Here is a 16,733-nt window from a genome sequence, read left to right as displayed (position 1 = left end):
ACACAGCTAGATATACCTACTGTACTACAACCACTAGATAACCAATACAACACAGCTAGATATACCTACTGTACTACAACCACTAGATAACCAATACAACACAGCTAGATATACCTACTGTACTACAACCACTAGATAACCAATACCAGTCACAGCTAGATATACCTACTGTACTACAACCACTAGATAACCAATACCAGCCACAGCTAGATATACCTACTGTACTACAACCACTAGATAACCAATACCAGCCACAGCTAGATATACCTACTGTACTACAACCACTAGATAACCAATACAACACAGCTAGATATACCTACTGTACTACAACCACTAGATAACCAATACAACACAGCTAGATACACCTACTGTACTACAACCACTAGATAACCAATACAACACAGCTAGATACACCTACTGTACTACAACCACTAGATAACCAATACAACACAGCTAGATACACCTACTGTACTACAACCACTAGATAACCAATACTAGATAACAACAGCTAGATACACCTACTGTACTACAACCACTAGATAACCAATACAACACAGCTAGATACACCTACTGTACTACAACCACTAGATAACCAATACAACACAGCTACTGATACACCTAGATAACTACAACACAGTACTACAACCACTAGATAACCAATACAACACAGCTAGATACACCTACTGTACTACAACCACTAGATAACCAATACAACACAGCTAGATACACCTACTGTACTACAACCACTAGATAACCAATACAACACAGCTAGATATACCTACTGTACTACAACCACTAGATAACCAATACAACACAGCTAGATACACCTACTGTACTACAACCACTAGATAACCAATACAACACAGCTAGATACACCTACTGTACTACAACCACTAGATAACCAATACAACACAGCTAGATACACCTACTGTACTACAACCACTAGATAACCAATACAACACAGCTAGATACACCTACTGTACTACAACCACTAGATAACCAATACAACACAGCTAGATACACCTACTGTACTACAACCACTAGATAACCAATACAACACAGCTAGATACACCTAACTACAACCACTAGATAACAACACAGCTAGATACACCTACTGTACTACAACCACTAGATAACCAATACAACACAGCTAGATACACCTACTGCACTACAACCACTAGATAACCAATACAACACAGCTAGATACACCTACTGTACTACAACCACTAGATAACCAATACAACACAGCTAGATACACCTACTGTACTACAACCACTAGATAACCAATACAACACAGCTAGATACACCTACTGTACTACAACCACTAGATAACCAATACAACACAGCTAGATACACCTACTGTACTACAACCACTAGATAACCAATACAACACAGCTAGATATACCTACTGTACTACAACCACTAGATAACCAATACAACACAGCTAGATATACCTACTGTACTACAACCACTAGATAACCAATACCAGCCACAGCCACAGTCACTTCACACCCTAGATAACTACACTGAACAAAAATATAAATGCAACATGCAAAGTGTTGGTGTGTTTCATGAGCTGAAATAAAAGATCCCCGAACATGTTCCTGTTAGTGAGCGTTTCTCAAGAAACTGATTAAACAGCACCTTGTGCTGGGGACAATAAAAGGCCACTGTAAAATGTGCAGTTTTGTCACACAACACAATGCCACAGATGTGTCAAGTTTTGAGGGAGCGCACAATTGGCATGCTGACTGCAGGAATGTCCACCAGAGCTGCTGCCAGATAATTGAATGTTAATTTGTGCAAGTAGACATCCTGATACAATGTGAATAAAAGGCCTATAGTATACCAGTAAACATCCTGATATGTGAATAAGGCCTATAGTATAGCAGTAAACATCCTGATATGATGTGAATAATAGGCCTATAGTATACCAGTAAACATCCTGATATGTGAATAATATGACTATAGTATAGCAGTAAACATCCTGATATGTGAATAATATGACTATAGTATAGCAGTAAACATCCTGATATGTGAATAAAAGGCCTATAGTATAACAGTAAACATCCTGATATGATGTGAATAATAGGCCTATAGTATACCACTAAACATCCTGATATGATGTGAATGCCCCGATGCGAATGAGTCAGAAGTGTTTGGATTTGAAGATGAGTCAAACACTAGTAGGGCTGGGTAGCCTATATATACACTGCTCAAAAAAATAAAGGGAATACTTAAACAACACAATGTAACTCCAAGTCAATCACACTTCTGTGAAAACAAACTGTCAACTTAGGAAGCATCACTGATTGACAATAAATTCCACATGCTGTTGTGCAAATGGAATAGACAACAGGTGGAAATTATAGGCAATTAGCAAGACACCCCCAATAAAGGAGTGGTTCTGCAGGTGGTGACCACAGACCAATTCTCAGTTCCTATGCTTCCTGGCTGATGTTTTGATCACTTTTGAATGCTGGCGGTGCTTTCACTCTAGTGGTAGCATGAGACGGAGTCTACAACCCACACAAGTGGCTCAGGTAGTGCAGCTCATCCAGGATGGCACATCAATGGCGAGCTGTGGCAAGAAGGTTTGCTGTGTCTGTCAGCGTAGTGTCCAGAGCATGGAGGCGCTACCAGGAGACAGGCCAGTACATCAGGAGACATGGAGGAGGCCGTAGGAGGGCAACAACCCAGCAGCAGGACCACTACCTCCGCCTTTGTGCAAGGAGGAGCAGGAGGAGCACTGCCAGAGCCATGCAAAATGACCTCCAGCAGGCCACAAATGTGCATGTGTCTGCTCAAACGGTCAGAAACAGACTCCATGAGGGTGGTATGAGGGCCCGACGTCCACAGGTAGGGGTTTTGCTTACAGCCCAACACTGTGCAGGACGTTTGGCATTTGCCAGAGAACACCAAGATTGGCAAATTCGCCACTTGCTCCCTGTGCTCTTCACAGATGAAAGCAGGTTCACAATGAGCACATTTGACAGACGTGACAGTCTGGAGACCCCATGGAGAACGTTCTGCTGCCTGCAACATCCTCCAGCATGACCGGTTTGGCGGTTGGTCAGTCATGGTGTGGGGTGGCATTTCTTTGGGGGGCCGCACAGCCCTCCATGTGCTCGCCAGAGGTAGCCTGACTGCCATTAGGTACCGAGATGAGATCCTCAGACCCCTTGTGAGACCATATGCTGGTGCGGTTGGCCCTGGGTTTCTCCTAATGCAAGACAATGCTAGACCTCATGTGGCTGGAGTGTGTCAGCAGTTCCTGCAAGAGGAAGGCATTGATGCTATGGACTGGCCCGCCCGTTCCCCAGACCTGAATCCAATTGAGCACATCTGGGACATCATGTCTCGCTCCATCCACCAACGCCACGTTGCACCACAGACTGTCCAGGAGTTGGCGGATGCTTTAGTCCAGGTCTGGGAGGAGATCCCTCAGGAGACCATCCACCACAGCTTAGGATAGAAAACACTCTAAAGTTTCCAAAATTGTAAAAATATTGTCTGTGAGTATAACAGAACAGATGTTGCAGGCGAAAGCCTGAGAAAAATCCAATCCGGAAGTGCCTCATGTTTTGAAAGCGGTGTGTTCCAATGCGTCCCTATTGAGCAGTGAATGGGCAATCAACCAGATTACTCTTTCTCCGTATTCCCGAAGGTGTCTACAGCATTGTGACGTAGTTTTACGCATTTATGTTGAAGAATACCCGTAAGCGGCTACATTGTGCAAGTGGTCACCTGATGGCTCCCAGAGTGACTCTCGTGTAAAATACAGAGGTAGCCATTACTCCAATCGGTCCTACTGAAAAACTAATTGTCCCAGTGGATATATTATTGAAAAGATATTTGAAAAACACCTTGAGGATTGATTATAAACAACGTTTGCCATGTTTCTGTCAATATTATGGATCTAATTTAGAATATTTTTTGGCATTTTCTTGACTGCAATTTCCGGGCGATTTCTCAGCCAAACGTGAAGAACAAATGGAGCTATTTCGCCTACAAAAATAATATTTTTTGAAAAAAGGAAAATTTGCTATCTAACTGGGAGTCTCGTGAATGAAAACATCCGAAGCTCATCAAAGGTAAACAATTTAATTTGATTGCTTTTCTGATTTCCGTGACCAAGTTACCTGCTGCTAGCTGGACAAAATGCTATGCTAGGCTATCGATACACTTACACAAATGCTTGTCTAGCTTTGGCTGTAAAGCATATTTTGAAAATATGAGATGACAGGGTGATTAACAAAAGGCTAAGCTGTGTCTCAATATATTTCATTTGTGATTTTCATGAATAGGAATATTTTCTAGGAATATTTATGTCCGTTGCGTTACGCTAATTAGTGTCAGTCGATGATTACGCTCCCGCATTTGGGATGTGGAGTCACTAGAGGTTTAAAAGGCATCTGAAGTTTGTAATTTTCACTTTGAAATTTCAGACATGATTTTCTCTTACGAAAAATTCATCAATTCACATTTCCTGTTGCTGCAAGATTATTTTCCTGCTGTAGCAAACTGTCTCAAATTAAAATCCTACATCTGTACTTCCTCAGAGTCCTAATAGCGTCCAGCAAACATTAAAGGATAATTCCACTCAAAATCGCATCATACTGGAGAATCAGGACAGAACCTCGGCCGGTAATAATTGGTTATAATGTATGGATGACCTTCAGGGTCACAGGTCAGGGTTCAAGGTTGTGAGAGACAACACACTACAGACACCAGGCATGCAACCATGCTAAGTTCAGAGTCGGCACACACACACACACACAGAGCTTTCAAGTCGGCATACCAGTTCTTTCCCCCCTGCTCTTAGGTTGTACAGTTCCCCTCCTTACATCAGAGGAGTTGTGAGAAAGAAAAGCTTGAGTAATGTGTTGACTACTCACTGCAGGCCAAGGACGCATCAAACTTTCATATAACTGCTTCAAGCCTTGGTTATTTCGGTTATGGCTTTGATGTTGCAATGCTATCCTTCAAATATTCAATATAATTCAACATTTTGTGCTATCAAAGTCATCTCCTGATCGTAGGACATTAAGTATTGTTTTGCTTTTAACAGCATGATCCATTTTTTCTGCTTCTTCAGACAAATGATATGAACCAACATGGAAGTATTTCATGTACAGTAGGGCCTCCCATATGTTTAGATGTCTCTTCTTCATCATTCTTCACCATCATTAAACTAACTGGATATGGTAGGTGGATCTTGTGGCTCAACCCAACAAATACTTTGTAAAGCTTCTGAACAGTGAATCTGAAAAACTATGCTATTCTTAACTTCAGTTACATAATGTGAGTTATTGTATGAGTGTGTGTGTGTGTGTGTGTGATGTGAGTTATTGTATGAGTGTGTGATGTGAGTTATTGCTAGGTTTAGCTAACTGGCTCAATGCAATGGAAGAAAGAGGTACAAATCCACAGTTCAAAGCAAGAATGAGGGAGACATGATTCAGTTAACTATGTAGGGTTACATTTTCACTGCCTATGGAAAAACCAATCAATCAATAACACAAGCATACCTGAAGAACTATTGTTGTTACTGAAAGAACATGTCAATCGATACACACTTCTATAAGTAAGTGATTATGATACAATACGAGGTCAACTCAGTGTTAGAGGACTGGGATGAATAATCAGTGTTATGGATAATCAGTGTTAATCAGTGTTATGGATAATCAGTGTTAATCAGTGTTATGGATAATCAGTGTTAGATGACTGGGATGAATAATCAGTGTTATGGATAATCAGTGTTAATCAGTGTTATGGATAATCAGTGTTAATCAGTGTTATGGATAATCAGTGTTAATTAATCAGTGTTAATCAGTGTTAATCAGTGTTATGGATAATCAGTGTTAATCAGTGTTATGGATAATCAGTGTTAATCAGTGTTATGGATAATCAGTGTTAATCAGTGATGGATAATCAGTGTTAATCAGTGTTATGGATGAGAGAAAATATCTACAAGAAGGGTAACTAAAAGACCACCAACTTGATATTTTTTTAAACCTTTTAATCAGGTAGATTTAGATTTGTCCATTCTCTTTTACAATAATAACCAAGCCAGACAAGAATCATAACATCCCTAATGACAACATTTATCAGACTTACAGAGCAGACGCTCTGATGAGGATGTGCAGATGCTGATGAGGATGTGCAGACGCAGATGAGGATGTGCAAGTAGAAATACTGGTGTGCAAAAGAGCAGAAAAACAAAAACAAATATGGGGATGAGGTAGGTAGTTGGTTGGATGGGCTATTTACAGATGGGCTATGTACAGCTGCAGCGATCGGTAAGCTGCTCTGACAGCTGACGCTTAAAGTTAGTGAGGGAGATATAAGTCTCCAACTTCAGTGATTTTTGCAATTCGTTCCAGTCGGTCATTGGCAGCAGAGAACTGGAAGGAAAGGCGGCCAAAGGAGGTGTTGGGTTTGGGGGTGACCAGTGAAATATATCTGCTGGAGGGTGTGCTACAGGTGGGTGTTGCTATGGTGACCAGTGAGTGGAGAAAAGGCGGAGCTATACCTAGCAAATACTTGTAGATTACCTGGAGCCAGTGGGTTTGGCGACTAATATGTAGCAAGGACCAGCCAACGAGAGCATACAGGTCGCAGTGGTGGGTAGTATATGGGGCTTTGGTGACTAAACGGATGGCACTGTGATAGACTGCATCCAATTTGCTGAGTAGAGTGTTGGAGGCTTATTTGTAAATTACATCGCCGAAGTCAAGGATCGGTAGGATAGTCAGTTTACGGGAGTAAGATTTGCAGCATCAGTGAAGTGGGATTTGTTGCAAAATAGGAAGCCGATTCTAGATTGAATTTTGGATTGGAGATGCTTAATGTGAGTCTGGAAGGAGAGGTTACAGTCTAGCCAGGCACCTAGGTATTTATAGTTGTCCACATATTCTAAGTCAAAACCATCCAGAGTAGTGATGCTAGAGGGCGGGCAGGTACAGGCAGCGATTGGTTGAAGAGCATGCATTTAATTTTACTAGCATTTAAGAGCAGTTGGAGGCCACGGAAGGAGTGTTGTATGGCGTTGAAGCTCGTTAGGAGGTTTGTTAACACAGTGTCCAAAGAAGGGCCAGATGTATACAGAATGGTGTCGTTTGCGTAGAGGAGGATCAAAGAATCACCCACAGCAAAAACGACATCATCGATATGTACAGAGAAAAGAGTCGGCCTGAGAATCGAACCCTGTGGCACCCCCTAGAGACTAGCAGAGGTCCAGACAACACTGAACTCTATCTGAGAAATAGTAAACCAGGCGAGGCAGTCATTAGAGAAACCAAGGCTGTTGAGTCTGCCGATAAGAATACAGTGATTGACAGAGTCGAAAGCCTTATCCAGGTCAATGAAGATGGCTGCACAGTACTACAGTACTATCTTTTATCGATGGCGGTTATGATATCGTTTAGGACCTTGAGCGTGGCTGAGGTGCACCCGTGGCCACCTCGGAAACCAGATTGCATAGCGGAGAAGATATGGTGGGATTCGAAATGGCCGGTGAATAGTTTGTTCGCTTGGCTTTCAAAGACTTTAGAAAGGCAGGGTAGGATAGATATAGGTCTGTAACAGTTTGGGTCTAGAATGTCCCCCCCTTTGAAGAGGGGGATGACCTCGACCGCTTTCCAATCTTTAGGAATCTCAGACGACACGAAAGAGGTTGAACAGACTAGTAGTAGGGGTTTCAACAATGGCGGCGGATAATTTTAGGAAGAGAGGGTCCAGATTGTCTAGCCCAGCTGATTTATAGGGATCCAGATTTTGCAACTATTTCAGAACATCAGCTATCTGAATTTGGGTGAAGGAGAATCGGGTGGTTTGCTTGGGCCAGTGGCTGCAGGGGGTGCAGAGCTGTTGGCCGGGGTTGGGGTAGCCAGGTGGAAAGCATGGCCAGCCATAGAGAAATGCTCATTGAAATTCTCGATTATTGTGGATTTATCTGTGGTGACAGTGTTTCCTACTCTCAGTGCAGTGGGCATCTGGGAGGAGGTGCTCTTATTCTCCATGGACTTTACAGTGTCCCAAAACTTTTTGGAATTAGTGCTGCAGGATGCAAATTTCTGTTTGAAAAAGCTAGCCTTAGCTTTCCTAACTGCCTGTGTATATTGGTTCCTGATTTTCCTAAAAAGTTGCATATCGCGGGGACTATTCGATGCTAGTACAGTACACTACAGGGTGTTTTTGTGCTGGTCAAGGGCAGTCAGGTCTGGCGTGGACCAAGGGCTATATCTTTTCTTAGTTTTACATTTTTTGAAAGGGGCATGCTTATTTAAGATGGTGAGGAAAGCACTTTTAAAGAATAACCAGGCATCCTCAACTGACGGAATGAGGTCAATATCCTTCCAGGATACCCGGGCCAGGTCGATTAGAAAGGTCTGCTTGCAGAAGTGTTTTAGGGAGCGTTTGACTGTGATGAGGGGTGGTCGTTTGACTGCTGATCCATAACAGATGCAGGCAATGCGTTAGTGATCGCTGAGATCCTGGTTGAAAACAGCAGAGGTGTATTTAGAGGGCAAGTTGGTCAGGATGATATCTATGGGGGTGCCCATGTTTACAGATTTGGGGTTGTACCTGGTAGATTCTTTGATAATTTTTGTGAGATTGAGGGCATCTAGCTGAGATTGTAGGATGGCCGGGTTGACCCAATTTAGGTCACCTAGCAGTATGAACTCTGATGATAGATGGGGGGCAATCAGTTCATATATGGTGTCCAGGGCATAGCTGGGAGCTGAGGGGGGTCTATAACAAGCGACAACAGTGAGGGACTTATTTCTGGAGAGACGGATTTTTAAAAGTAGAAGCTTTAACTGTTTGGGCATAGATCTGAATAGTATGACAGAACTCTGCAGGCTATTTCTACAGTAGATTGCAATTTCTCCCCCTTTAGCAGTTCTGTCTTGACAGTAAATGTTGTCATTGGGGATGGAAATTTCTGAATTTTTGGTGGCCTTCCTAAGGCAGGATTCAGACACGGCTAGGACATCAGAGTGTGTTAAAGCAGTGAATAAAGGAAACTTAGGGAGGAGGCTTCTGATGTTAACATGTATGAACCCAAGGCTTTTACATATACATCACTGTGGGATGTTCCATACTGTAATACTTCCCTCCCATAGATCTAGGATCCAGACGACATATACATCACTGTGGGATGTTCCATACTGTAATACTTCCCTCCCATAGATCTATGATCCCAGACGACATATACATCACTGTGGGATGTCCCATACTGTAATACTTCCCTCCCATAGATCTAGGATCCCAGACGACATATGTGGGGGTTTCACACTGTAATATGTATGGAATGGTGGAGATGAGATGGGAGTGGGAAGAGAGGGGGGAACAGAGGAGACAGGGAAGACTGGAGAGGGGAAGACTGGAGAGGGGGAACAGAGGAGAGGGGAAGACTGGAGAGGGTAAGACTGGAGAGGGTAAGACTGGAGAGGGGGAACAGAGGAGAGGGGAAGACTGGAGAGAGGGGGAACAGAGGAGAGGGGAAGACTGGAGAGGGGGAACAGAGTAGAGGGGAAGACTAGAGAGGGGGAACAGAGGAGAGGGGGGGGGTGCAAAAAGTTTGACTTAAAAAGCTTTTGTGATCCTGGAGGGTCTTTATGGAGACATAATAATATGAATGATGTAAGGATACAGAGGAAACAGTACTGGAGGTCAAAACCTATTCATTCCTGTCAAAATACATAGGTACTGTATTTCCATTGTCTCACGTCAGATATTTTCAGGAATCAATATAAAGAGTAATGTCATTACTACTTAACGAGACAACTCAATTGTCAATTTGATATTGTAATAAGTTATATTCTGTTCTGCTAATAGCCACAGCCATCAGTAGTTAACCCCTATTATAAGACCAGCCAGCCATCAGTAGTTAACCCCTATTATCAGACCAGCCAACCATCAGTAGTTAACCCCTATTATAAGACCAGCCAACCATCAGTAGTTAACCCCTATTATAAGACCAGCCAACCATCAGTAGTTGACCCCTATTATAAGACCAGTCAGCCATCAGTAGTTGACCCCTATTATAAGACCAGCCAGCCATCAGTAGTTAACCCCTATTATAAGACCAGCCAGCCATCAGTAGTTAACCCCTATTATAAGACCAGCCAGCCATCAGTAGTTAACCCCTATTATAAGACCAGCCAACCATCAGTATGCTACGTATCTCTGTCTGTCAGTGTCAGCGTGTGTATTTGGATCTCTCTCAGACAGGGTCCTGTCCTGTGGTAAGATAGACCATCGGTGTTGAATGTTGATCCCGTCGGTCTCAGTATGGCTTTCCGTCTGTCCTGCGGTAAGATAGACCATCGGTGTTGAAGAGGAATGTTGATCCGTCTGTGGTTCTGGTTGTTGTACTTTGTGGGAATGTTAAAGGGACAGAGTGATATTTTGACAAGTAAGCCACTTTTCTGCTTACCTACAGTCAGATGAACTCATGGATAGCTTTTTTATGTCCCACTAGTTAGTAATGGCTCAAGAACCTACCTTGAACTTCCTTTAAACTGCACATAGAGACATAAAAGTGGTATCCACGAGGTCATCTGACTCTGGGTAAGATGAAAAAGGGTTTCATTACCAAAATGTTGCACTATCCCATTAAAAGCCCACCTCAGACAGACAGACATATGGAATCCAACTTGACCTTAAACATTGCCCAAATTACACATTGTCAATTCTTTGCATTGGTATTCTGTCAGTCAAATACATTCCTTTTAAAGAACAACTGAATTGACGATGTAGTTTGGCCAACTAAATCCCTCTCTCATATCTTCTTTAATATGCTGTAAGCAGTCATGATGAAGACTGTTTTTTTTTTATATGTGTGAGTCTTTAGAGAAGCCTCTCTCAGAGCAGCCATTATGACACTCTGCAGTGAAATTCTGGAACAGCCAGAGGAACCTTGAACTGTGTTTACTGTCTGAGGAGAGAGAGAGAGAGAGAGAGAGAGAGAGAGAGAGAGAGAGAGAGAGAGAGAGAGAGAGAGAGAGAGAGAGAGAGAGAGAGAGAGAGAGAGAGAGAGAGAGAGAGAGAGAGACTTTTGACTTTTGGTCTTTCTTTATTGAAACATTCTCAATTCATTTAAAACTCACCCCCACTCCTAAAATAAAAAATAAAAATACAAAAACCCTCTCCTACAACCGTATATCCAAAACATCTTCCCCAGCAATACAGACAGCCCCCCCAACACAATATATCCCCTCAAACATCTCCACACATTTGATCATTTTATAGAACTCAAACTCAACCCTAAGGCGCGCAGAGACCATCCCATTAAACAGTAGTAAAGGGTCTGTTATCCCCCCACCTTTGACCCTGTTCCTCCTTGTTAGCCAAATAGCTAACTTTGCCTGAGCAAACAGAAAATTCAACAAAACACATTTTTCTTTCTCCTTACTCGAATACCTGTATCCCATTATAAACATCCCAACAGCAAAAACCATCTCCAACCTGTCACACAGACATTCCAACAGAGACATTAATGGCATTAACCTGGTGCACACAGAAAACACATGAATTACAGTTTCTTTCATTTGACAGAAAGGACACCCCTGCCCAATTCCCGGATCAACCCGTGCCAACCAACTGTTAGTGGCCAGGGCTCCATGAAGAACCCTCCACTGGAGGTCCCCTGACCTCTTTGGTACTGGGGGTTTGTAGAGCGCCCTCCATCTAAAACCCACCATACTCTCCGCCCCACATACCCCCTGCCACTGATGAGCCTTCACTCCTGTTAGGCTTCTAATGCTCCTAACCTTAACGCAGAGGTTGTAGAGGGCTTTACCTCCCACCCCCTCAAACTCCCCAGGCTCGGAGTGTTAAAATCTAACAAGTCCTCCAGACCCCCTTGCCAGTCTCCAGTCTCTGCCGTCACCAGCAGTGGCGGGAACATTGGTGGCCCCTCTCCCTTTGGCCTCTCAAACACCCCCCTTACCGGCTCAGACAGTGCCTCCTGGACCTCCTCCAGGAATCTCTCCAGCAGCCTAAGAGACGTTATTCCTGTTTGTTGCGCCAAGACCTCCGGGGTTTTCCACCCCTCCTCTCCCAGCAGTCTCAGGTCACCCAGCCTTTGTAAACCCCCTGCCATCAGTTGCCTCTGCAGGGTGGCCGACTGAACCGATCTCAAAGGGATGGCTGGGTTGTGGAAGATAGGCTCCTCCCACACCCACTGCCCAGGCTCCACACCCCCTTCTCGTGTGGGCCTTAGCAGCTGCCAGGCCCTCAGCACCGCAGAGTAAAACTCTGAGAGACCTGCTGTATTCAGCCTCTCCAGCTTCATGAGGAACAGCTGCCGGTCCAACCCTAATCCGCCAGCTCTCCTCAGCAGCGCATGCTGGTTCCCTCCAGCCAACATCAGTGTGGTACAGCAGTCTCTGCACCGCCTTTAGTCGGAAAGCAGCCATCCTGCTCTCCAGTTCCACCAGGCCCTGTCCTCCTTCGTGGACGGTCATGTACAAAACTGCTGCCTTCAGCCAGTGATGTCCCGACCAAAAGAAGTCCACCAGCTTGCGTTGCAGGTCTGCAAGCAGACCGGCGGGGGTTGAGGACAGCCAGTTTATGCCACAAGGAAGATGCCACCAGGTTGTTGATTATCAGCACCCTCCCTCTATATGACACTTGGGACAGGAGCCACCTCCACCTGGACAGTCTTGACACCACTGCCTGTGACAGCCCCTCCCAGTTCTTGCTGACCCACCTCTCCGAGCCCAGGTACACCCCCAACACTTTAAGACCTTCACAACCCCACTGCAAACCCCCTGGAAGCAGAGGAGGAGCCCTATCCCCCCATGCCCCACATAACAGAGCTTTGCTCTTTCCCCAGTTTACCTTAGCTGATGAAGCTCCCTCGTACACCTTCAGACTGGTCTCTAGTTCCTGCATATCTTGCCCATCCCTGACCATCACAGAAACATCATCTGCATATGCTGAGACTGCTATTCCTGTCACCACATCCATGCCTGTCCAGCACACTCCCCGCAGTCTCCTGCGTAGCAGTCCTAAAAAAGGCTCAATGGCTAGTGTGTACAGCTGCCCAGATAGAGGGCATCCTTGTCTAATGCCCCGTCTCACCCAGACTGGCCTACTGAGCCCCCCTCCCACCTTAACCATACATGACGCCCCAGCATACAACAGCTTCACACAGGTCACAAAACTCTTCCCAAACCCAAACACAGACATCACATTAAACAGATACTCATGATCCACTCTATCAAAAGCCTTCTCTTGATCTAAAGAGACCAGTCCAAAGTTCACATTAGAACCTCTCGACAAGTCCAACATGTCCCTAATCAAGAACAAGTTGTCTGTGATTGAGCGTCCCGGTACACAATATGTCTGGTCCTTGTGTATTATAGAGTCCAGATGGGACTTCAGTCTGTTAGAGAGGACCTTGGCAAAAATCTTGTAGTCCGCACAGAGTAATGCCACAGGCCTCCAGTTCTTAAGTTCACACAAGTCCCCTTTTTTGGGCAGGAGAGTCAGAGCCGCCCGACGGCAGCTCATCGGCAACTCTTCAACCCGACGCATTCACGCAACACGCAAAAGAAATCCTGTCCAATTGTTCCCCAGAATTTTTTGTAAAATTCCACTGGAAGTCCATCGACCCCGGGTGCACGACCGGGGGACATCTGGGTTACTGCCTCTGCCAGTTCATGTGACAACAGAGGAATGTCCATTTCATCCCTCTGTGCCCGAGAGAGCTTAGGGAGTCCTGCGAACAAGACCTGAGCACACATAGGATCACACATTTCTGCCCTATACAATTCAGTATAAAACTCCACAGTCCGCTCCCGCATCTCCCCCACCACAGAGGTCACCCGCCCATCAGACAGCCGTAGACAATGCATACCCTTGGCTTCACTGCTCTGTCTTTCCAAACCAAAGAAGAAGGAGCTGGGAGCATCCATCTCCTTGAGCATGGATAACCTAGCTCTTACAAGTGCTCCCTTTGCTTTAACCTGGAAAAAACTGCCCAGGTCCCTATGTAATTCGGCTAAGTTAGCCTGGAGGCCTACATTGCCTTGCCCCACCATCTCTACCTCCATCTCACTAATACACCGCTCTAGTTCCCCCAATACTCTCCTAGCCTCTGAGGATGAGAGAGCTGTGTACTGTTGACAGAAAAGCCGAATTTGCACTTTCCCCACATCCCACCATTGACTCAGAGACTCATAGCCCCCATCTTTCCCAAAAAGTCTGGAAACCTGAGCAAAAAGTGGCATCTTGTAAGAGCTTTACATTGAACTTCCAATAAGATGTCTACCGGGGCCCTGGTGAAATAGACAGCCGAGCCATGGTTATGTGGTGATCCGAAAACCCCACTGGGAGAATGGTAGCACCCAGCAGCCTATTGCTCTGATTCCTGGACATGTAAAAACGATCAAGTCGAGCTGCACTCACCCTAGCCCCAAAAACCTTTACCCACGTATACTGTCTTGTGTTTGGATGTTTAGTTCTCCAAACATCCACTAGGTCAAACTGATTAAAGATATCCCTTAACACTCCCACTGACACTGAATGAGGCTCTTCCCCATTTCTGTCTTTTGTAAAATCCATTGTACAGTTCCAGTCACCTCCGATCACCAGCGTCTCCTCAGGCGCTACTTGTGAGAGTTCCTGTCTAAGACTCCCAAATAGAACCCCTCTTTCTCTCCCTGTGTTAGGCGCATACACATTTATAAAGACAAAACATATGTTGTTAATTTCTGCTTTAACAACAAGCAACCTACCCCTACACACCTCCTTTGAGGAGCAAATTTTTACAGCCAGACCCGGTGCAAAAAGGACTGCCACCCCTGCACTAAGATTTGTCCCATGGCTCAACACACTTGCCACCAGAGCCCCCAATCAACTTCATTCACCACATCACTATGCGTCTCCTGCAGAAACAACACCTGTACTTTTTTTTGTTTTACATATTCACCCAACACACTCCTCTTTCCCGCATCTCTGGCGCCATTTATATTGAGCGAGCCTACCCGAAGAGTCTCCATAAGAAGTGGGAGAAAAGCCAGCAGAGAAATAGACCAATAGCATAGCTCAAAAGCCCCAGTGTCAGTAAGAAATTAAACATTTAAACAGTGTCTGAAGGTAAACCTTTACGCACTGTTGTGACCCACTTCCTCAACCTAAACCGTTTCCTGGGTGAGAGGACACCATGCCCCTCATTTGTCATAGCATGTTGTACTGATCTTACAAACTTTCTAGGATCAGGAAAAAAAGCCTCAAGATTAACTTTGTTCCCCTTAGTCTCATTCAGGAACCTTGTCAGTTCTCTCAACGTGTACTTAGACCCCTCTGGTTGACTGGCTGTCAGCTCCGGGCCAATTGAAGAGGAGTCTGAAAAATAACTCCTCATCCTCTTCCTCAGACTCACTTTCCTCCTCTTCTCTATCTCCCACCCTGACCACCTGCCCTTTCTCTCTGGTTAGGGCCTCACCCACAGCAACAGGCAACATTTCCATGGTGCCTTTGTCCACACCCTTTTTCCTTTTCCTCTTGACACCCTCCTCCTCCCCCCCTAATCTCTTACACTTCCCCACTATACTCTCCTCATCCACTAGAATAACCTGACTAGACGCAGTATCATATGCACCACCCTCCATAGCATGACTAGGGCCAGCCTCAGCTACACCACCCTCCAAAGCATGACTCGGCCCAGCATCATCTGCACCACCCTCCATAGCATGTCTAGGCCCAGCCTCAGCTACCCCACCATCTCTAGCCTGACTAGACCCAGCCTCTGCTTCTCCACCATCTCTAGCCTGACTAGACCCAGCCTCCACTACCCTACCATCTCTAGCCTGACTAGACCCAGCCTCTGCTTCTCCACCATCTCTAGCCTGACTAGACCCAGCCTCATCTACACCACCATCTCTAGACTGACTAGGCCCAGCCTCTGCTGTCTGCATCTCCTTACCCCCTGCATTTTGACCTCGATTTCCCCACTTGCGCTTGTACCCTCATCTTGTCTATGGCCTTTATGTGGGCACGCAAAACTCTTGTGCCCCAAATCCCCACATTCAAAACACCGTAGACTATCTGTGCTGGCAAAACCTGCATAGAGCCCCTCCCCATGCCTCACTTTAAAATGCACATTTAGCTGTTGCTCATTATTGTTCAGAAACATAAACACTTGCCTCCTGAACGAAACAACATGCTTAACGGCATCTGCCTGAAAACCTGCTGACAGTACACGGAAACCGCTAGCAAACTTACCAAAACGACTCAGCTCTTTCCTAATTTGATCATCCGTAATAAACGGAGGCAAATTTGCCACTACAACTCTTGTTGAAGGGGTAGAGAGAGGTGAAATTGACACCAACACATCCCTTACAAATATTCCGCTAGCAATTAGCCTACCGACCAAATTAGCCCTTTTCATGAACACAACCACAGCTTTGTTCATTCTAGAAGCAGAATGTATAAACTCAGCTCCTACCTGTTCACCGACCGCGAGCAGAACCTCCTCCACCTTAACTCCGTTCTCAGGAACACACCTGAATCCATGCTGTATCGACAGCGTCTCCTAGGCTGAGAAGCCATTGCGCACACTACACCTTCCAACCCCCAGGAAAGTTACTCTGTCCTCTTCCACCCTAACTTTGAAAAAAAACATTGGATACCGCTAAAAACAAATATTGCATTAACCCTCCACCATAGAAAATAACATGTAAAGAAAAGAATAAAGAAAGTTAGTTAGGATA

Source organism: Oncorhynchus tshawytscha, linkage group LG01 (genome assembly GCF_018296145.1).
Source record: "Oncorhynchus tshawytscha isolate Ot180627B linkage group LG01, Otsh_v2.0, whole genome shotgun sequence".
Taxonomy (NCBI): domain Eukaryota; kingdom Metazoa; phylum Chordata; class Actinopteri; order Salmoniformes; family Salmonidae; genus Oncorhynchus; species Oncorhynchus tshawytscha.
This window is presented reverse-complemented; position numbering follows the sequence as displayed.